The sequence below is a fragment of the Maniola jurtina genome, chromosome 18 (genome assembly GCF_905333055.1).
Source record: "Maniola jurtina chromosome 18, ilManJurt1.1, whole genome shotgun sequence".
NCBI classification, from domain to species: Eukaryota; Metazoa; Arthropoda; class Insecta; order Lepidoptera; family Nymphalidae; genus Maniola; species Maniola jurtina.
The window spans coordinates 13326226-13348684 of NC_060046.1; the positions used below are offsets into that span (position 1 = coordinate 13326226).

The window sequence follows — 22459 nt, forward strand, 5'->3', positions numbered from 1 at the left end:
GTTGTAGGATTGTACTGAACCAAGTTATACAAGGTCGAAGATTCGTCATTTTCATACATTTTATTGATTTCTAAAAGTGCTGGGAAACATAAAAAAATGTTAGATATTGCTAGAACTAATGATTTGAAGCAATTATAATTATGACCCGAAGGCTGTGGGGCCATTATATGTCGTGTTATACAAGTTATACAAAAAATTAATATACTTTGTATAATTAATTGCAACCGATTTTATGATTTTGTTACTGTTCTGATTGTTTTATACGAATTTGAATACACGTACAATTATTTTGACTCCCACGAAGTGCTGGATCAGCTGCAATGTAAACAAAATTCGTTTATACATACCTGGATTGTATGCGACCTTGTAATACTAGGTGATCTCATCCAGCCATCTCCCAAACTTCTGCCACTGGGAATTGGAATATCTCCGACGAGCTCTGTGATGAATGCACCATTTGGTTATACGTACTGTTCACCATAGTAACTACGGGCTTGCTTCAGTCGATAGCTGCCCAAAGCAACCCGCGTCAATTCTTCTGTTAATCTAGGAAAGTCATTGAACGGAGGATGTTGGCTTCCATAGCCTGGAAATGAGCTCTTCTTCTATTATAATTACATATTGTTTGTGATAACAAGTTCTGCTGAACTGTTTTGCTCATTGACCGTTCATGGATTACGTCAAGGAAATCACATGCATGCACGTTGTTGTCTATCAGAACATGATAGCCTTTCAGCAATGCTGACAAAATCCTGAAATAATCGATGATGTTACTTAATGTCCGGTTACAAATCCTGAATAACCCTAAGTAAACAAAAATCTCTTCCAAAGCGGTCGTTAATCATTTACATTATCCAGCAGCAAATGGTAAAAAGTCTAGATTTATTGGCTTAGTCAGTAGTTAGCTGGGTTTTTATACTGACGTTTTGTTACTGGCAATTGTGCCACATAATCGCACACCTCAAGAAAGAAAGATTACCTCAAGGTTGTTTATGGTATCTCTAAAACCCTGGACTAAGATAAAAATCCAGTAAAAATCTTCTATATCATTTAAGGTAGCATTTAAAATCTGGGCATTGAAAGTTGCTGCAGCGTGTAGATTATTGTTCCATCGCAACAAATATAAAGGCTTTTAGTGGTTTCGGAACTTGTGGTTAGGGTATGATTTTCACTGAAAAAAGTAAATAGTGCTTTTCTGAAGATATATGTATATGCCTGTATCTGTCTGTACATGCCCTTTATAGATAGCCTTTCTTTCTTGAGGCATGCGGTTATGTGACACAAATGCTAGAAACAAAACATTGAAATGAAACCCAGCTAATTAGGTACTGACCAAATCAATAAATCTAAGCTTGTTACCATTTGCCGCTGGATGGTGGAAGTGATGAACAATTGCTTTAAAAGAGATTTTCGTTTGCTCAGGATTGATCAGAGTGACCGGGCATTAAGTAACGTGATCGATTATTTCAGGATCGCGGTAACATCGCTAAACAGCTATCATGTTCTGATAGACATCAATAACGTGTACTACAGACGTGATTTCCTTGACAAAATCCATGAACTGGTCAATGAGCAAAACAGTTCAGCAGTACTTGTTATCACAAATAATATGTAATTATAATAGAAGAAGACCTCATTTCCAGGCTATGGAATGAGATCACCTAGTATTACAAGGCCGCATACAATCCAGGTATGTATAAACAAATTTTGTCCACATTGCAGCTGATCCAGCACTTCGTGGGAGTCAAAATAATTGTACGTGTATTCAAATTCGTATAAAACAATCAGAACAGTAACAAAATCATAAAATCGGTTGCAATTAATTATACAAAGTATATTAATTTTTTGTATAACTTGTATAACACGACATATAATGGCCCTGCAGCCTTCGGGTCATAATGATAATTGCTTCAAATCATTAGTTCTAGCAATATCTAACAGTATTTTATGTTTCCCAGCACTTTTAGAAATCAATAAAATGTATGAAAATGACGAATCTTCGACCTTGTATAACTAGGTTCAGAACAATCCTACAACTTTTCTGCCATATTAACTATTACTCCAAATGGCTAGTTCTAACGATCCGTACCATTTTTTTTCGTTGGCCGGCACTTTCAGAAAAGGCCCAAAAATAATGATCTCCTTTCATTAACATTAAATTAAATGAAAACACGACGCGCGACGTGTACTGCAGCCCCTGAGCTTGAGCACAGGCCGAGCCGATATAAACCGATTTCTCTCCGTACGCGACGTAGCGCCTGTGCTCACGCACACACGCGCCTCAAGCTTGTAGTAGTGTACCTATCGTAGCGCGCTTGTATGAAGCTTTGACTCTGTTCGCTACTCATGTGGTTATACAACGCAATACCACACTAACAAACACTCGTACAAACATACAGACAAGTATATACTCACACACACTCACACACACACATGGACGCACGCACACGCACTTTTGAACGGTTTGAACGGAACACGGTTTTGAAATTGAAATTGAAAAAAGTGTAAGAATTTGTAAGAAAATATTTAAAAAAGGTATATCAGCCGGTTTTTTATTCCAGCTCTTAATACATGTAAAAACGTCCAATCTGTTCATTTACTTGAGCCTTTACCCTAGTACCTAATTATATCGACCGCCCCATATCAAAACAAAGTAAATGTCATTTTTCCGAAAATCGTTTTATGTCATAAGCCTAACTTTCATAGTATGTCCCGTTGTATTGTAAGGACACCCACATTAAAGTAAAATTAAAAGCTAGTAAGTCGCTTTGACCATTTTAAAACATAGTAAGTCTATGAACTGGCTAGGTTTTTTATAGATTAATGCGCCTTACTAAGTTTTTCAAAGGAATTAGATAAAATAAAATAAATATCACCCATTATCTAAATACCATGTCAAAACAGTAAATACTTAATGATGCATTAAAACTTAAAAGTAAGATAGGAAAAGTCAATGACCTCTACATGTCAACTGTTAAATATGGCTTGCAAGGGAAATACTTTGCATACTTACATAATGTTTTTAAGGTTCCATATCTCAAAAGGAAACACGGGACCCTTATAGGATCACTTTGTTGTCTGTCTTTCTGTCCGTCTGTCCGTCTGTCGTGTCTGTCAAGAAAACCGATAGGGTATTTCCCGTTAACCTAGAATTATGGGCAGGTAGATAGGTCTCAACTCTCATAGCCCAAGTAAAGGAATAAATCCGAGAACAAATTTCGTGATTCTAGATCAACGGGAAGTACTGTATAGGTTTTCTTGACGGACGGACGGACAAATGGACAGACAACGAAGTGATCCTTTAAGAGCTCCGTTTTTCATTTTGAGGTACGGAACCCTAAAAAAGAAAGTGATGCACATCTAATGAATAAATGTGTAGGCCAGTCTTCACACTAAAATATTTAAACCCCTTTAATTTAAAAACTGTCATAGCCTAGTGGTTAGAACGTCCGCCTCCTAATCGAAGGTCGGGGGTTCGATCCTGGAATCACGCACTACTAACTTTTCAGTTATGTGCGTTTTAAGCAATTTAATATTGTATATCAAATCTTTGAAAAGAGCAACCGCCGAGTTTCTTGTTGAAGACTACGGCCTAAACTTCTCTTGAATTTAAACCACTTACTAGGTTTTGATCTGAGAAAGAAATTTGACATTAATTGACAAAATTGAGAGACCTAAGCTTGTATAAGAACACAGAAGTGTCATAATTCGTGTTCACTTTGCCTAACGTCTCTCGGAGAGCAGAGAGAGATTTAAACTGTTTCTTATAATCACTGGCCATATTTCAAATGCGAAAGTGTGTTTGTTGGTTTAATATTCAATCACGCTGCAACGGAGCAACCAGTCGACGTGGTTTTTTGCATGGATACATTTAAAGACCTTGAGAGTGACATCTCTCTCCGCATCGTATTCTTTATTGCTGAGGGTTGTGACCTCTTTCCATTATTCCTACATCTAATGGTAGGTTTTCTTGGGATAATAATGCGGTGGGTTCAAAGAGCCTACGGAACTCGACTAGAAAAACGAGATTTTGACTCTTAGTTTTAACGGTTATGAATTAGTTATTATTATCAGTGATAAAATTGATTAGGGCTGCCAGGTAAAATGACATTTATCTCGGAAAATCAAAGAGTTTCCACGAGATTTTTTCCAAGTTTGCGCTACTAAGTACATATATTATGAAGAGGAAAGGTTTGTTTGTTTGTTATCGATAAACTCTGAAACTACTGAACTACTTGCACTAAAGACATAATCATCAACATCAACCGACAGACGTCCACAGTGAACATAGGTCTTTAATAGGGTCTTCCACATGCTACGGGTTTGCGCCGCCTGAATCTTTGCGCTTGCGCTTGACGACAATCATGCTTTAAAGAAAGCAATGATGAGGTCCAAGTTGGAGCACGCTTACCTGGAAGATGCCTATTCACTCTTGGCTTGCAGGTATCTATGGTATATATGGCAGGAAACACGGCCGCCGAAATGGCGTTCCAACCTTTAGGCTCTCCCCATTGCCCGCAGCATGAATCTGAGCTTCCTTATGATGGTTATATTATGTACATATAATATCTCATAAGAAATCTCTAACACACAATCCAGCTAAGTAAGTCCAATTTCGAAAAAAGCTAGCTAGCCGACAAATCTAACTCAGGCAGCCTTCGGGAACCTTCGAGATGTCTCTGTCCAAAATTCCTCAATGCTTGAAGAACAGTCTTTGAATAGTGCATATTGTCAGTGATGAAATATGGATCCGAAATATAGGTCTTTTTTTTGTACACAGGAAATGCCTGACGCATACCCCTCCGTCATGTGGGGCTTGCACCAAACTTGCACTACTACGAAATCCATTTCGGAACACGGCACCCGGAACGAGGCGCGCTATCTCCTAACATAGGTATAATACCTATTTAGAACACTTACTATCTGTCATCATAATCTATGACAACCTCCGAGTATTTACCTGGTAAAACCGTAACTTTAGAATAAAATTTAGTATATAAGCAGGCTTCATTTAGAAATGAAAAAATCCCTATTTTATTTTTCAACGATTATAAACACAACTTTCATTCAAAAATAATAAGCTTATATTCATTTTAAATAATATTTTGCGACGAAATGACGCGCACAGTCCTTCCGCTATGACAGTCCAGTGGACACTGAATTCCATAGAGCGCCTGCAAGAAAATAAATAGCACAGGAAGTTTTTTGGTTAGTTTTAGATTATTTAAGAAACGAAAAACATTTAGTATAAAACTAACAGTTAAAATTGATTGCTAAACCTAAACATATCATTTTCTGGAGGTTGGCTTCAAAGTATCAAGATGTTAAAGAAAACTTTTACAGAACAAGTTGCGAACAGCAATGTTTTCAACTTGGTTTTTTTTTATTATTGGGATAATGTATACTAAATTAAAAAAGGCCCTTATAATCTTCACAAACTGAAGTTTTTAATTGCATGTATTTAATAGCTGTTAATGCTTTAGAAAAATAAACAATTTACTTCAAAGTACAGCATTTTTGCGATTTGTCAAATAGCAATTACCTTAATATCCAATATTGACGGCCGAGCGCGCTATATCAAATATTAAATAATAAAATGAGTCGGATCCGATGCGCATCAGTTAATAATATTATATTAATACTAGCGTCCGCCCGCGGCTTCGCACCCTTGGAAATTCCGAGAAATCCGGCCTTATTCCTTATCCACATTATAAAGGGAAACTGTGCAAAATTTGAGCTTTCTATATCCAAAGATTTGTTTTTTATACTGTAGGTATGAGTTTGTAATATCTCGGTATCGATATAGGTAGAACGTAGATGGAGCCTCACTTGGAGCTTTCACTGATAAGTACTTAATTCTAATCGGTGGCAAAACAAGTGTTTTGTTATATTTTTACATGACTGCTCAGAAAAAAAACCGGCCTGCCAAATTTCATGATTCTAAGTCAACGGGAAGTAGGTACCCTATAGGTTTTTTTGACACACACGACAGACGGACAGACAATAAAGTGATCCTACAAAGGTTCCGTTTTTCCTTTTTGAGGTATGGAACCCTAAAATAGTTAAAAAAACGTAGTTTGGTTTTCATTTGAATGCTGACCATCTTAAAGTTGCAGCACAAGTTTATTGAGAGTTCTATCTAACTGCGCGAGGCAGCGAGGGGTGACCACTTAGCGGCGCGCGTGATTTGCATCCGCTCTCGAATCTGCACTCCGCAGACACTCGACGCTCAAGTCTCGAGTCTTCTCTCAACTGGTATTACGTAACGACTAACGAGGTATCTATTTTATGCATGTTGTCTACTGTTTACAAAGTATGAGATAAAAAATAAAAAGAATAAACTGGCATGGCAAAATAAAAGGCATGTGCTTAAACTGCAGACGTGAGAAAATCCTTTATTTAAGAAAAAATTAAAAAGAAACTATTGTCAGCAAAATACATATTACTGGATTAATGTCACTAGATCCTTATAAGGGTTCCTTTTTTTCTCTGGATATACGGAACCCTAAAAAAACACCGTAAAGAGAAAATAAAATTTAAAAATTTCCAATAAATCCTGCAGCAAAGTGAGTGTAGCTATTTTAGCAATAAAAGCAGTTTTTCTAACAGAATCCTCGACGCGGCGACCAAACGAGATTAGAGTGAAGAGTAAACCTCCCTCGCCCCTCCCCTCCCCCCTCCCGCGGCCGCCGCTAACCACTTATTGGGTGAAATTAAATCAAGGTCGGTTGTGAAGTATTCTGCCACTAACGAAGATACTACCTACTCGTACAAAGGCCTTGTGGGCAAAATGAAAATTTACAACGCAATATAACCGCAGTTAATTGCCTCGTCTAGTGACCGAAGGGCTTGCTAATTTGATACGCAAATGATCAGCTTACCCGCTCAGTGCAGAAACGGAGCCAGTATCCGTGGCACCTTTCCACGCGGGTATGAAAGAGACATCGAACTCGTGGATTTAGGTTTTTAAAATTCCGTGGTAACTCTCTCTCTTATTTTCCGAAATAAAGAATGCGCTGTCCGTCTTTAACTTGCAGTGTTCTACTTAAAAGTGTTAGGTATATTTCATACGGTGGTACGGAACCCTACGCGTGCGAGCAGACTCGCATTTAACCGATTTTAAAATGACTGTGACATACAGACTGATAGACATTGAAACTATAGGGATTGTTTAAAAACCGATACAATGTAGCTCAGCGAAAGCTTCATAGCATGAGTTGAGGAATAAATTTCACGTAGGATACCTCTTTTCTCATAAGAGCATGCGCGGCAATCGACTCGCACGCCAGTTTATCTGGCTGAGTGATTGCCCGACGCGGCTGACTCAGCGTTCCCCATCGGTAGATGCAGGCTGAGTTATCGCATGGATTGATGGCTGCCTGAGGCGAGCATACACGATCGCTTACGGTAGCATCAGTAAGAAATATCGCGATTTCGCATCACATAATATTATTGCTCTAATATTTCCTATTTTCAATAACAGAGCTAACGTGGATCGGCTTCGCTCGAGTGAAAATTTTTGAAAATCGGTGTGGGATTTTCTGAAAATTCTAAAACTCGTAGGAAACTTCTGAAAATTCTGAAACTAAGTCGGGACGGTTTCATTACAGATATCCTCACTTCTAATTTTATCTTGTAGAGAAACTCCAAGCAACTTTCCATTGCCAGCTGAGTAACTCTGAACTTTCCCATGAGATGTATAGCTCTAGCGGCATCCATGAGATTCCAGGAAAATGCGTACCCATAACACTGTAAAATCAATCTCTATATTATTTAAACTGCTTGTTTCGCTGACTCAGCATTTTATTTTCCAACCGCTGTGAGGTTGAGTTATCGGCGGCTGGCGATGGTTGTCGGACTCGGACGTAGGAATGCCGGCATTTGTCAGCTGTCATCTGATAAGCAAGAGATGTGGAAATATTGGTGACGTTGGCATTTACTAGACGCTCAGCTATTTGAAGGAAGGTCTAGAAATAAGTGGATACCTATCTTCACCCTATCATATTTCAAGGCTAGTTGTTTTACTGAAAACCGTTTTGATAGTCTACTAGGTTTTGCAAGGGTCGAAAAGTGTGTTACCTTCGCAACCGTTTGAAGTCGCAAAGTCAAAAGAAAACCTGCATTCCGAATCTGTGTCCCTTGTATATTGCCACCAAGTAGAGACTAGAATCACTGATGAAAACGTACCTAGTATATAACACCTAAGTAGTTGTTCTACATGAAATAACCTTTTGATTTGATTTGATGGCTGATCATTGAGGTCTACAGTTTCATGTTTTACCATTACAAAATGCCTTGAAATTCTCCCAATCCTTTAAAGAAACTGGCATTCTCTCAATTGAGTTGTAGAATAATGCTAGTCAGTCAAAACTCCAAACCGTTTTACATATAAAATATTTCAATGGTAAATCGTTTGTTAAAATAAAGTAGTCATGGAATAAAATTAGTGATAAGTAGAATTCGGTTTAGTACTGCGAACACGCAAAGACGAAAGAGATATATTATTATACGCCCTTAATAACGGCAAAGCAGAATTACTGGCGGCAAGTAAATATTACCACAGCTGCCAGAAGGGCTCTGAACTTGGCTTAATTAGTTCCAGTGATTTGCATCGCCGCGTTAATTGAAATCATAACTATATCCCACCAACATACGTGTATCGCATTAGTAAATTAACTGAATGCCTAATGCGGTACCTACATTAAAGGGTATTAGTGTCTATATCCATGCAGTTGCTAAATTTCAACGAAATACTATTCATAATTTACTCTCTACTATTCCGTGGTACCTAATAGGTAATACCGGAGATACGGTTTCTCTGGTGCTGCAAATGTTCATGGGCGGCGGTAATCACTTAACATCAGGTGACCCGTCTGCTCATTTGCTCGCTATTTTTTAATTAAAAAAAACACCGACAGCTAACTTCCCTCCGTTGATAGAGTACAGTGAATACTACTACATGTAGGTCTTTGTTTAGAAATGACGGGCATTTCAATGGAATATAGATTAGAGCCGGAATAAATGCACGGTTCTATTCCGCACGTCAACAATCCGCACATGTGATGGAGTGCCGCGGACGCTGTGGGGCGAACGCGAAGAACGACAGGACAGATTGATGACCGCTATACAACCGCCCGCGCCGTATGAGTAGTGGTTGCCTAAAGCGTGGACGAATTGCCATTTGGGGTTACGTGCTCGAACCTTTAATAAACCATTTAGTTGTAAAGTTGTTGAAATCTATAGGGCTCACTCTTTCACTTTGACTTGAAGTTTCAGTTTAATGAGACAGATTCATATGCCAGTAATATAACGCTGTCTCGTTTTAACATTATCTTAAATATCAACAAAGTCAAAGCGTATACAAGTGTAAATTAAAAATTTATAACACCCCCGACAAGTGAAGGTTACAGTAACTAGAAAAGAGCTGATAACTTTCAAATGGCTGAACCGATTTTCTTGGATTATAGCTAAGAACACTCTCGATCAAGCCACCTTTCAAACAAAAAAAACTAAGTTAAAATCGGTTTGTTAGTTTAGGAGCTACGATGCCACAGACAGATACACAGATACACAGATACACACGTCAAACTTATAACACCCCTCTTCTTGGGTCGGGGGTTAAAAACTCAAAATGTCCGGCAGTGCATAATTGCATGACGTGATATTTTCTAATACTTTTTCGAAAAAAAAATAGACTATATTTTGACGTAAGATTTTTTACACCTTCTTTTTTAAGTACCTGCTTTGTTCCAAAGCTACCATGATCCAAACTTCATAGTCGCTGATCGTTGCTTCCTGTGTTGGGGACAGTTAGCAAAGAAACTTTTAGCTTTTATAAAATAACGAAGGTGTGGCACGCACTGGCTCTCTCTTTATAAATGGAATTCAATGTCACAAAACAATTACCGAATCGTAACATCGAAATCAGGACAGCAGAAACATAGCCGATACCACTTCCATCCCCATATGTCATAAAATGTCATCAATCGTGATATTTGATGGGTGTCATAAACGCCATGAAGCACGAGAATAATAATCACATACAAGTGATTAATGCATGGGGGTGTCGCATTGGGTGTAGGGTGTAATTGTTATGGGTGTTTTGAAATATTGCTAATCAGTGCTTTGAATAACAACCTAGCCTGTTTACGATCTGTTTTGGAATCCAAATTGCAATTTCATATCTATTGTCGGTTTATTTATCTAAGTAGGTATATGAAAGGAAAACTGACTGATTGGCTAACTGACCTATCAACGCGCTGGTCAAACTACTGGACAGATCGCGATAAATTTGGCATGCAGCTAGCTATTATGAAGTCCAGTGAAGAAGCATCCGCTAAGAAAGGATTTTTGGTGTAGTCCACACACACAAATTCTTGTGCTATGAGACCTACCTGATTTTAGATCAACGGGAAGTACCCTATAGGTTTTCGTGACAGACACAACAGACGGACAGACGGGCAGACGGATAGACAGACAGACAGACAACTAAGTGATCCTTTAATGGTTCCGTTTTTCCTTTTGAGGTACGGAACCCTAAAAAGTTATGGATCATTAAATATTATGACAAAATCATCAGTTGTTTAAATTAACAAGTCTCTATTGTACAAAAAAAAAATGCTTTCAATTATTAGTTCCTATTCACTTGAATGTTTTAAAAACTCATAAAAAACGAACCTAGCAACCTTATCTCAGCTACTCCGTTCCAGTCCGAGTAAATTGTTGCTAAGAATGAGAAGAAAGAATTAACAGAACCGCACACCGCCGCGGCCGCTGGAAAACGTATAAAAGAAAATGAACTGCGCGGAGCACTTGTTAAATGGCCTTTCCATGTAAGTTTCCTCTTTTGTTTTGTTACTAAACGTAACAGGCGAACGAAAATATTACACTACTGTGTAAGATCAAACTTTTTCGAAAATGTTTGGATTAAAATCGGAAGCTCCTTTCTATCTTTCTTTCAAAAGCTATAGGTGCAACTTTATCTATGTATTATATATAAAAGGAAAAGGACGTATCGGGCTGTTTGGCACGCAGATAGCTATTTAAACGTAGACATCCGCTAAGAAAGGATTTTTTCAAAATTCACTATTTTACCCCCAAAGGGGTAAAATAGGGGTTCGAAACCCACCTCCCGAATAGTAACTGACGTCTTAACCAATAGCCTACCAAACCAACACATAACCTTCTATTGCTTTGCCGTAGTTGGTTAAGAATTCCCGAAAAATATCGCAATTTTAAAGCGTCTGATTTTTTGGCATATTCACATTTCTGAAAATCAATTTAAAAGTGTCAATAGCTTTCAGAGGTGTTCAGGAATTTCCGGGTACATAAGTCTCCCTAGTGGTGAGATTCTAAAACAAGTAAAAGAAAGAGCAAAACCCGACATTCTCTGTCTCTGCGGTTTGCTGCTAATTAATCGAGAAAATGCAATCTCCTACTTTTTGTGAGAAAATAAAATCACCCCCGCTCTATCTATGTGTACCGAGTGAACGACGTTGCAGCTTAGCTACTAATGTTTGTGATTGTTTTATCACTTTGTAAATAACTAAAAATTAAGAAATGAAAATTTTATCGCCATTATTACAAATGGGTGGCTGTTTCGTGATGACTAGATGATGCCCGTGACTTCCCGTGGATTTTGGTTTTGTAAAATCCCATGGGAACTCCTCGATTTTCTGGGATAAAAGTCACCTATGTTTGTCCCCGGGATGTAAGCTAACTCTGTACCAAATTTCATCAAAATCCGGTAACTGTTGGATCGTGAAGAGCTAGCAGACAGACAGACAGATAGACTGACAGACATGCACACTTTTGCATTATTTTGCATAATATTATTAGTTTGGAATTTGGATGGATTGTCAAATATTGGTTGTTACCGGTTCAATTTACTCAAAACTTTATTTTTTGAGATAATTATCTACATCAATCAAAACCAGCAAAATTAGTATTTGTAATAAAGTCAAAGTATAATATAATAGTTTTGTCTAGAAACTCATTAAAAATAAACCCACCAAAAACATTTCATGTAAAAAGTTAGCCAAGACTCACAAGTTCATAATGTTTTCACTGTTAAAAAGTAATGAGATCTCTAGTAGAGCCAAGCCCCTAGCTGATCTTAGATTTGTGCTGGCCATGGGACCTATCCCAAGTCCAAAGTAATATAGCTCTTAAATAATCTTGACTATATCACATTTATAACAATAAATAACAAATCACTCTACTTACAAGCTCTGATTCTACAAACCCTACATCTTGGTAAAAAAAAAGATGGCTTGGCCGTTTAATAACTTTTAACGTTTAATATGTTATGTCATGTAATAGTTTTACGAAAATTAAACGGCCAAGCCGTACTTTTTTTACCAAGATATAGGGTTTGTAGAATCAGAGCTTGTAAGTAGAGTGATTTGTTATTTATTGATATAAATGTGATATAGTCAAGAACATTTAAGAGCTATATTACTTTGGACTTGGGTAGGTCCCATGGCCAGCACAAATCTAAGATCAGCTAGGGGCTTGGCTCTACTAGAGATCTCATAACTTTTTAACAGTGAAAACATTATGAACTTGTGAGTCTTGGCTAACTTTTTACATGAAATGTTTTTGGTGGGATTTCATTTCTTTTTGGCAGGTGCCCTAATTTTTTTTGGATCTATTTCTTGTAGGTACATCATTTTCACGGCCCACTCTCTATCGTTACCTCTTTTTTTAAAAGCTTTTATTCAACTTGCAATGTACTCGTATGTAAGTATGTTTGTTCGGTTGGAATCTTGCAACTCAATTTTGAAGCAGATATACCAAATTTCAGTCTTTTAGGACTTCAGGAAACACAGATACTTGGTACGTTTGATAAATCTGCCACGGACATCTTATCATATAAACTTTAGTATTCGAGCAACAGATTTTACAGATATGCATCTCATATACGAGGGGGTGAAGGGGGACCCGATTTCTTAATTTATCTGTTGTTCATAATTCTTGAAATTCCTACTTAATGCCAAATTTCAGTCTTCTAGGACTTCGGGAAGTACCCTAGAATTACAGACTAGAAGTTTTGACTGTCAATAAATCTGAAACTATAAAAGCTAGATAATTGATACTCAATGCGTTTAATCAATTTGCCAAGGACATCTTATCCTGAAAATATCAGCATTCTAGCGACAGAATTTACAGATTTGCTTTTCTCATAAGAGGCGTAGAGGGGGGGAAATTCCAATTTCTCAATTTTTCTGTAGTTTGTATGCAATTTCTAGTCTACACACCAAATTTCAGCCTTCTAGGACTTCGGGAAGTACCCTAAAATTACAGACTAGAAGTTTTGACTGTCAATAAATCTGAAACTATAAAAGCTAGACAATTGATACTCAATGCGTTTAATCAATTTGCTAAGGACATCTTATCCTGAAAAAATCAGCATTCTAGCGACAGAATTTACAGATTTGCTTTTCCCATAAGAGTCGTAGAGGGGGGGCATTGTCAATTTCTTAATTTTCCTGTAGTTTGTATGCAATTTCTAATCTACATACCAAATTTCAGCCTTCTAGGACTTCGGGAAGTACCCTAGAATTACAGACTAGAAGTTTTGACTGTCAATAAATCTGAAACTATAAAAGCTAGACAATTGATACTCAATGCGTTTAATCAATTTGCTAAGGACATCTTATCCTGAAAAAATCAGCATTCTAGCGACAGAATTTACAGATTTGCTTTTCCCATAAGAGTCGTAGAGGGGGGGCATTGTCAATTTCTTAATTTTCCTGTAGTTTGTATGCAATTTCTAGTCTACATACCAAATTTCAGCCTTCTAGGACTTCTGGAAGTACCCTAGAATTACAGACTATGAATTGTGATGATCATCAGTGAGGGACGAAAACGGCGTATTTTAGGTATCAATAAATCTGTAACCATAAAAGCTAGATATTTGATACTTAGTATATTTGGTAAATTTGCTGAGGACACCTTATACTGAAAATTTCAGCTTTCTAGCGTCATCCAGACCGAAGTTATGACGGGTCGAAAATACGGCGAAACACTTCGAGAAAAAGGTACTACGTTGCGCCCCGGCCGCCGTTTGGCTCGTCTTGGCGGGGGCACTGCCGTGCCCCCTGAACAATGGATTGGTCTCCGCTGCGCTCAAAACTCAAACTCTATACGAGAGAGTTTAACTAGGTTAAAAGTGACTACTTGAAAATGATATTCATTATAATTTCAATTTTTCTTTTTAGAAGACGACATTATTTCCACATTGTTTCGCGAAAATTCTTCAACAGCGCGCAATATTAACACAACATTGTGTCCCTCACAGAAAAACTTGCAAGAATTTTATTACGATCGTGTACCCACCTGCCATGAAATAAGAACTTTAACGCGACCTGCGGAACTCGCGACACGCTGCATATTCACGCTATTTTTGTATTTTTGCTGACAATTAGGCTGCCTGTACACGTTCCAACGCCGGAAAGAGTTGGGTTGGAAGACCCGCCACAGACGACATCAAACGAGTCGCAGGAAGCCGTTGGATTTGTCTGTTATTTAAGTCTATCTTGTTTTAAGTCTAAGGCTGAGATTTATAGAGCATACATTGACTTTCCTCAGACTCAAGACAGAATTTGACCTAAATCTGTCCCATTTTAACTCTAATTAAGGTCAAACCAGTGTCAAAGTTCACTCTATAGGTTTCAAACGTATCACCTGGCTGCAATATCCTATACATAAATAGCAATTTGTTACTTAGTCAATAAAATAAATAAATGAAATTTATTTCAGACAGTTATAATAACAATATAATATTGTGACAAAAAACTCACACAGAATGAACATACACAAATAGTAAATTGAACTTTTGAAAAAAAAAGTCAAAAAGTTAAAAATAGTCTACACATTACAAAAGGTTCATTAAATAAGAAAAAGCTTAGTTGAACCATTATAATAATACAGACATAGTGAGTTGGACCGATTTGCCTACTAAATAATATACAAAAAGAACGAAAAAAAACGTAGTAAACAGTCTGTGTTCATGAAATGACCTGAATGGAATGTTATGTTGGAAGGTTTTGTGTTGGGATGTATGTGTATGGTATTCTCTCCAAAGCCGGACATTAAAAACTACGCTTTTGAATGTAAATTTATTGTAATTTCCGGTTTGAATTCATTATGTGTGATGTACATAGTTGCAGGAACAAATTACTTAAGCAAGCGTGAACAACTGCATTCTTTGTAATTCCCAACGACTGTTTAACAAGTCAAAAACAAATAAAATGAAGACTGACAAAAATTGGATAAGTGTTTTCAAAAAAACGGCAATGCTCTATTTATCACACAATTGCACAAAAAAAAGTAATTTTGTTTTTACACTGATTTCAGGATATATAATATTAGGTAGGTATGTATGTAGTGTCATTATTCCACTGTAACTTCTAAATGCTAGAACATATATTTGGATGTTTGGTGTATCGTTAGTATTCTTACATATCACAAGTGACATGGCTATACACTATACGGTATAGGTACATATAACTTTTTTTGAAAAGAAATTGATGTGGCATCTTTACGGCAGCATCTCCAAACATGATTTTTGTACATTTTTATTCGTTTAGGCAGGGCAGTCGTGTTCTTTAATTTTTTTAACTTCAACTATTAACGTTATAATAATCTTAGTCGAGTTTTCACGAAACTTGATACTCAGGTAAGTGTTTGGAAATACCTATGAAAAAAAAAAAATCTTTAAAAGAACTTCTTCAGAGTGTTCATTATTTTTGAGACGGACTGATTTGAAGTGTGTGTTTCAAACACGTTAAGCACCGAGCTCAACAAAAAGTTGTACTTTATAAATCTTTTAGTAGGTACGTCTTTTCTCAGGTCCTTTCAAATTAAATTAATCTGTGGGAGTTCACACAATAATGAATTGAAAGGTTGGACGCCTTGAAAACTGTGGACGACGGCATTTCCCATCTGTCTTAAAGAAGCCTTAGTGAGGCCGAATTAATAAGAAAATCTAAACAAAAGAAAAATGTAGCAAATTATATCATTTAAGGCTGGTTTACATTATTCTAGTAGCTTTCAACTAATCTAAATCTAGCGATGTATGAAGCGTTTTGATTTCCATAGAGTAAACTCTATAACGACATAATCAGCGGGTTTCAAATATGCAGCTGATGACATCAAACGAGTTGCGGAGCCGCTCGATTCAAGTCCCTTCAAGAGACTTATGTTCAGCTGTGGACCTCTGTCGGTAGCTTCCAAACAATAGTGTGGATGGTTTTGAGGCTTCAGGTTAGCACTTTTCGTGGCGCGCTCCGTCCGATATTGAGTGTATCACCTCGCAAAAGTTTCTGTCTGTCTGCTTTTCACGGCTTTTGTTGCAAATTTGTTTAGCTTGGATGCAAGCTATGTCTAAATGATAGTAAGGAACGATTGTAAGTTTTTTCCGAAAAATTTAAGTGTTCTTTTTTTTTAAGCAAACTTAAATCTAATTCGATGAAGATTTGATCATCTTTTTGGTCCAGCTTGCATTCTGGAGATGGGCAGAGGTTACTTTTGATCCCAGAAACTCAGTGTTCCCACGGGATTTTTAAAAAATAAAGAATAAAAAAGAAATATAAAAATAAGGTTTCATATTATAAATAGGTATATGGTGTAATACACGAACGTTTAAACATTGCATCAAATAGGTCAATTACTGATCAGCACTGGAAATCTACTGACCTTATATAAACTGCCCGTTAGAATAGATCTCGAGACTCACGGATAAAGGGCACGCCCGGGGTCCGGGATAATCTAAATTAGAGGCATTCCTTCAATTTTTCATTGTTCATTAACTACTCCTTAAAAAGTTCCCTCCTTTGTAGCTTAAGTGTAGCCTTTGAACTTTTTTAATCTAACTTAGCGCAAGGAGGAAATTAATTTTCTGAATCAATTTGACTAAGATATTAGTTTAAGATTCAATTCGGTAACAAAACTATACTTTACAAGTAGGTAGTACCCGGAGATATAGCAATTAAAGCCTTTTAAAGAATCGTAAGAAGTATCATAAGATTTTCTTATTAAATTATTCTTTACAAATATAATTATATTGCCGTGAATTTGTTCGCGGGGTTTAAAAAATTGAACAAGAACGCATGCGGTCGAATTAGCACGAATAAAAATTAGTGTAGTACTAAGTAGGATTAATGATGTTTAACAGTGTGACATTGGAAGAATAATTATATTTAATGATTTTACTTGGCAAAAGTGTTGCATTATTATTGTGTACAACTGTATACAATCCAATGTAACCTTTTTCTTGAATTCATTTGTTTGTTTCCTCGCAAATGAAAGAAAGTACTATAGAAATCTCAGCCGGAATAGCAATTAACAGCCCTGTTTAGTTAAAAAGGACTCGGCTGGCCTTTTTAAAATCACTTGGGAAGTACTCGGGTTCGCCACTCCCTTCCGATATTACTCGGCCAGCAATAGCTTTATTTCCGGCGTGGACAGCAATGTAATATTATATGTTAGGAGTCCGTACGCGCGCCTTTTGTGTAATCGGACACGTGTTAGGGCGCAGTGAGTCAAGCGGCTCTTAGTGCAGTTTCGCGTGTCTCAACTCTCAAAGCATTCCCGCACGCTTTGTACAGACGCGTGACGGCCCTTCGCTTGCTTCAAGAAATTACGTTTTTAGAACAAATTAACAGGGGTCTCTCCGTCACTTGCTCCATACAAACGTAGTTCCAATTTCATTTGAATATTAAGCAACCAAAGCCCATGAAATTTTGCAGACATATTCTAGAAACTAATATCTGTGCCTGTGGTGTTTAAGAGTTTTCTAAAAATATGTAGTTTCAAAATTACAGGAAGTCAATGATTTGTATGTGAATTTTAAAGACCGCGTAACTTTGAAACCGATTATTTTAATGGAAATCTGGAAAACCACAGGCATGTAAGTTCTCGGAACGTTTCTACAAATTTCCATTGAGTATGATTGGTTAGTATTCCAATGAGAGACGAACTTTTTTGTATGGAGCGAGTGATGGAGAGACCCCTCTTAAGCTTTCTTATAGCAATAGAGAGTGACTCTAGACTCATGTTATGCATGATGCAACTGTCAAAAGCTAGATGGCTGGATGAAGAGTTCAAAATATGTACATGGCGCGGTTGGATACGTGTCACAAAGATTTTCTCCGAGACGACCCAGCAAGAAACTCGGCGGTTACTCTTTTCAAATATTCAACTTACGATGCCCAAGATTCCCGGCTCTAATGCACACCCGGCGTATCAAGGATGCCCTTTTTGGCGAATGACGGCATCAAATGCAGTCTATGTATACCAACTGTTAAATGTGTGCTATCATCATTATCATTATCAACTGATAGACGTTCACTGCTGGAGATAGATGCCCTACGACTCGTCTGTTCATCCTAAAGGGGGGGGGGGGGGGGGCTTTAGGATGAACAACGCCATGTGTGCTGTTAGTAAGTAAAAACTCCATAATACATACAAATCCATACTAATATTATTAATGCGAGAGTGTGTCTGTCTGTCTGTCTGCTAGCTTTTCACGGCTCATCCGTTCAACCAATTTTGACGGTACAGAGATAGCTTGCATCCCGGGGAAGGACATAGGCTACTTTTTATCCCGGAAAACTGACCAGTTCCCACGGTATTTTGAAAAACCTAAATCCACGCGGGCGAAGCCGCGGACATCGTCTAGTTATTTATAAATCAAATAAAAATTATTAAGTATTTAGTATTTACAGATAAGGATATAACGATTAACGGCAGCCTTAAAACTTGCTGTTGTATTGTAAAAGATATAAAAATATAGCAATCTCCTTATCATAATAATGTGATAACGGGCAAATTTCATGACAATGAATCAATAACATTGCATTTCCCCTCGCTGCTCTCAGGGGAGTGAGTCGTAAGTATCACGGACATAGACGTGGGGCGCAACACAGCTCGTTGAAAGTAATCGCGCCTGTTGCGACAGAGGGCTCATCTGGAGGGTAACAGTGATTACGCGCCCTCACCAGGGGACGATATCATCATTCATCCCCTTGTTTAAAAGAAACACAGATGTAATTTTTGCTGATTCCTTTATCATATAGCGAAAGTTCCTAACGGACATTTGGGCTATCTTAAGAGACCTAAACAATGATATTGTATAGAAGCAGGTGTTACTTTGCGGATGTCCTTGATATACAAGGAGTAAAGACCCTTAATTTGAACAATTCGCAAAAAAAGGCAAATCTGTATGCAGCAAGTGACATGCACTGCCCGCCCTCCCACTGCTAAACATGCATAAAAAGCCAGCCACCAAGCAAGCCTCAGGTACTAAGTACCACGCAACACCACACAAATCCTTCAAAACACACTCGACAGTATGGAAGATTTTATCTCATACAATACTTGTTTGTATTGATGCCAGCTATTGATTAATGCAGGTTTTATGCGTGGCCGCTATTTAAAAAAAAATTGCAAAGTGCTTCCTTAACTTCAGTTTTAAGACCTACCTACCTGCCGAATTTTATGATTCTAGGTCAACGGAAAGTACCTTATAGGTTTTCTTGACAAGCACCACAGATGGACAGACAGACAACCTTAAAAAAGTATCGCATACATCTTTCCGCTTAAAACAAACACATCCGTAACAGGTTTAGTGCATGCAAAGTGTAGCATAATGAAATTAAAACGCGCAGTAAAGCGAGCGCGATGCGAGCCGCGACGCACCGCGCCACCGCACACTGTGCAACCAATTAACTAGTCCCCGCACAGTGTGCCCACTGCCACACACTGCTGTCACGGGTCGCGACAGTTAAACAACTTCTAACAAAAAACGTCAAGCCATCGACATCACTGGCAGACGTCAAAATATTATATATGTTGGTATATTTCACGGAGGTAGCCCTAAGGTAGCCCTATTTTTCAACGATTTAATGCACCATAGACTAATATTTGACATATCGTCGGTCCAGAATCAAATCGAGAGTTTCCCTAACCCTAATTCACTCTGCTGTTGTATAGAAGTTTAGAACATCAGCGCCAAGTCGCCTGTCAATCGATAACACGATATATTTCGGAGAGTATGCCCAGGAACTATTGGTATTGGTGGTGCCTTCTTCACCTTTCTAGTGTCGATGTTGTACCGCAAGTCATACTCAAGGTCTGTATTCGTACGAAGTCAAAATTGTAATATTCTAATTTAGTGATTTAGTTTTTTTCAAACCTGCAATTTATAGCGTGCAAAATTCCAGTCAATGCCTTACCTACGATAGGGAATTGACTCCGAGTGGCCTACTAACACAACCTTCGTTGACCTCTAGCGTCAGTCAGATGTTTTTTTTTTCAATATATTATAAACTTTTAAAAATACAGGATATTTTTTTCGCATTTTTTGTTGTTGTATCTTATCAGTAATCATCAAATTATCATCTGTCTTCGTTTTTACTAGCGTTCTAGTTATATCCTGTATTTAGTTTGCAGTAAAATCCATTTATCATGAGATTGCGCGTGTTCTACGCACAGTACGTCTGTACGTATCACAATTACACCGCTTTAGTTGCATCCCCGTATAGTTCGGAATAGCGGCGATGCTCGGGGAAAGCGAGTAACATAATTTAATCCTCAATGCGTCTTCGTTAGACGCTTCATGCCACTACTGTGCTTCCATAAATACAGCTGTAAACTCCTTAACAAGCTGCTAACATTATACACGGGGATGTATCAACCTTATATCATGTGACCTAGTTGGCCAACACCTGTAAGTTCAGCTATAACATCTGCGGCACGTGCTCTGGCATGATAGATAGGAATTCCTACAACTCATCATGAAATCATAGAAGATCCTGAGAAACCGACATAATATAACAGACATGATGGGGCTCCATAGCTCAAACGACCGATACACATTGGGGTCCCAAGGCGTTGCAATGGTAACCACGCACCTATGCTCGCACTGAAAGCATAGCGTTGGCACTCACTATGTGGACAGACGACCTCAAAAGATTCTCAGGATCCCAAAAACTATGACCGCCGCGACTGGAAGTTCCTCCAAGATTCCTATTTTTGTAATTAAAAATTGTGAAATATAAAAAATCTAAAATAAAATAAAACTGACTTCAATAACCACAAACACTAAAAAGTAAAACATACTACAAGGACAATGTAGTTCCATAATAACATTTTTGGAGCCGGTGCCAACTAGCCGCACGAACTCTTCATATTGTTTGTGACTCCACATTGGCACCTCATTGGCGCCGACTTCAAAAAATGTTATATTATTATTTGGAGTCGGTGACCCATTATAGTTAGCGACCATATTTCAGATCCATATAACTATCATCACAGTACCTATACATATAGATACATCTGACAGTGCCCGTTAGCAATGTGCCGATGGATTGGTGATGATGATGACAATAAAGAGACTTGCTCGATAACACTACGTTAATACGTATATTATCGATATGGATACACAGGCGACAGTGGAAAGTATGCAGGTTAATCGCATCGGGCGACGGCACTAATGCAATCACAGTGTGTAATCCCTAACCGATTGAATCGTTCGCCGACACCGCCGTACACCCCTGCACCCTGCACCCTGCACCGTGCACCGCCCCATAGCACACCTACTTTAACATGCCCCTTTTACCCCCATTGCCTTGACAATTGTAGAGGGAACGAGCTCATTGTAAATTGGATTGTGATATAATAATGTATCTGATAAAGTGGTTCTCTTCATACACGTCGCGATTTAAGAAAATACGACGCGTTCGAAAAAATTAAATAAGTTTTAAATATGTGTTAATAGGTAGAGAAAGCAGTAGTTGTAGTGAAGTTATGTCTATGATTTTATTACAAAAATAGGAATAACTTAAGTATTTTTAACCCATACCCCTTTGGTTTCTACACGGCATGGCATCGTATCGGAACCCTTAATCGCTTGGCGGCACGACTTTGCCGCTAGGGTGATAAATAGCCACGGCCGAAGCCTGCCACCAGACCAATATAGTAGAGCAGTATATAGTAGATATTATTAAAAACTGAACTTAAGTCTCAGGTAAAAGCTATTTTATCTTTTAGCTATTGGTTTTTTATAAGAATTAGGAGCAATATTTAATAATAGACGCGCCGTTTGACTATAACTAAAGGCAAGTTCATAAAAGTTCATAAGGCCACGCATCTTTTATACAAGCTATACACTTTGCTCCACTGCTCCGTATGCCTACATGCAATTGTTCCTGCCGAGGAACAATATTCTTGTCAAGTCCTTGTGCGCTGAGTAGGTAGGCTGAGGCTGAATACCCTCGGTTTTGTTGCGCGGAGTTAGAACAATGCGCCACGAACAATGTGGATGAGCGCTAAAGAAAAGGCACTTTCGAAGGAATTCATTACTGAAGAATTTAATTAACAAGTATGAAGATGGTATGAAGCTGAAAATTTTAATAATTCATGGCATGTGGCAACCTTTAGACTTAGGGGTTGA

At 37.9% G+C, this 22459-nt stretch overlaps 1 long non-coding RNA gene across 1 annotated transcript; it reads left to right on the forward strand.

Moving 5' to 3' along the window:
• The first annotated feature begins 13917 nt into the window (after window positions 1-13917).
• On the forward strand, window positions 13918-19439 carry LOC123874281. Its single transcript, XR_006797882.1, has 3 exons — window positions 13918-13928; window positions 18901-18916; window positions 19357-19439. It is a non-coding gene; the product is annotated as an uncharacterized LOC123874281 (long non-coding RNA).
• The last annotated feature ends 3020 nt before the right edge of the window (window positions 19440-22459 follow it).